This window comes from Desmodus rotundus, chromosome 9, assembly GCF_022682495.2.
Source record: "Desmodus rotundus isolate HL8 chromosome 9, HLdesRot8A.1, whole genome shotgun sequence".
In the NCBI taxonomy this organism is placed as follows: Eukaryota; Metazoa; Chordata; class Mammalia; order Chiroptera; family Phyllostomidae; genus Desmodus; species Desmodus rotundus.
Window position 1 is genome coordinate 5,217,518 of NC_071395.1, and position 2,248 is coordinate 5,219,765.

Here is a 2,248-nt window from a genome sequence, read left to right on the forward strand (position 1 = left end):
GTATCAGTGTACCAGCTGTCGTTGTGAGAGGCTGTGTTTTGCTTCAGTGAATTTTGGTTTTGCAGTTTCTTTCAACATGCTTGCCCATTTGTGATGGATGACTTACAAGAGCACCTGCCCACGCAGCACTGACTGTGAAGTAGTTTTTGACTAAAAACAGCCCCACCCTCCCTATTCACCTGATCTCTCCTGAAACGACGTGTTTTTGTTTCCCTGGATGAAAAAAGTCCCCAGAGGGAAACGTTTTACAGATGTGGAAGGGATGAAACCAAAAAAGGCAGAAGCACTAAAAGGCATCTAAATTGACGAGTTCAAAAACTGTTCGGAGCAGTGGAAAACACATCTCGATAGGTGTATGGCATCACATGGAGAGTACTTTGAAGGGGACTGAAGTTTATACATGAAAGAATAAATACATGATGTTTTATAAATAAATCTGGGTTTTGGGGTCCCCTCTCATATAAGATGGAGCAGCAGAGGTCACAGTTACACGGGTATGTTAGAGGCTGGCACCTGGCTCTTCCCATCTTTTCTCTTACTTTCCACTTGAAAAGTTCCCTTTTGGTTGTATGTACCCCGTGCTTTCAATCAACACCAAAATATAGTCCTATCTCTCTTATGGGAGATTTGGGGGTGAGTCCATGGTGTGCTGGACCCCGGGAAGGTGAGGGAGAACTGGAATACAACATGAACTAAGGAAACACAGTACTTAAGGTAATATAGGAATAGACAGCACACTTTTACTTTAAGGGGCCATGGATATTACCACAGAAGTAGGCTAGGGCAGGTAAAATGCAGTTAACACCGTTTCTTAAACAAAGCATTCAGATAATTCTCCATTTCGTTCAGCCATTCACCACTGACACATTGAGCTATGTGTGCTGCTAGCTTTTGAGCTATGTGGTGAGGACTGCAGGTGTGACTAAAATAGTCCTTGCATTTGTGAAATTTAAGGTCTTTCTGTGAGAAACAGAAATGTTTTAAAGGAAGTCATATTAAGGACATACTTATAATTGTGATGTGTATAGGAAAAGAAATGTTTGAGGAACTAAAAGACCATATACCAGGAGAGATGCTGAAGAACTTTGACATTACTGTGTACTTATGTATATTATGGAAAGGCAGATGGAGTTACCAGGGTAACTAGGATCAATGACTGCTGTTTGTAAACTGCCCCAAATACCACTCAGTTTTTCTCGAAAGAGAAAAAAAGAAAAGGTAGTATTTGCAAAAAATCATCATGATCTTGTTTGCTTATTCTCTATATTTGGATTAATAATTCAGAAAATAAAAAAATAAATAAATACAAACTGCTCCCTGGTACCTGAAATGAAAGAATACAGTTGCAATTAGAAGTTATGATTTGACTGAGTTTAAATTACATTCAAGAATTATAACTGAAGGGCTTCTCTTAAGGACAATGGAGGGGCGTGGTCACAGGAACCCTACGAGTGATAACTGTAAAATGTTTACCAAGAGGAAAACACTTAGTGCTATTAGAAAGTCTTCTAAGTCAGAATGATAGCTGAGAGGAATTTGTTCTTGGATAAAAACTGTACCTGGAAGGAATAAAATCAACACAAAATAATCATGCAGACCTGTGTGTGCTCACTCATAATAGCATAGCGCTCTAAACTGGAAATAACCGATGTCAATCAACAATCATGGTATAGTCATTTGATGCAATCACACTCAGCAATAAAAAGAAATTATTAACAGATACAGCAAAAATAAATGTTAATATGATTATGCTAATGAAGTGAGCAAAACACAAAATATTATGCACTATATAACTACATTTATGTGAAATTCTTACACAGTAATCTGTGCTATGAGGGAGCAGGTGACCTGTGACAGGAAATGAGAGCTTTGTGGTGCGAAGGAAGCGATTTTGGTGATGCTTATGTATAGATAGATTCATCCGAAATCATTGAATTGTCACTGTAAAATATGTCCTGTAGTTTGTTCACGTATTTGCCCTATTAATACTGATTTTTAGGCAAGAAAAAAGAATGAGTGACAGAATAGACTTCAACTTTTAAATCAAGACGTGAAAGGTATTGCATTGTGTCTCCTACCTAAAACAATGAAGAAAATGGGCAACATATAGAAAATTCGAGTTACTGAGCATCAGACAACAGAAGATGATGATCCCTGAGACATGGAGAATGAAGGGAACCCTGACTTTGCTCTGAGCGGAAGTGAGCTGGTCACAGCACGGGGAGGGCACCCAGTACTCTGAGCGAAA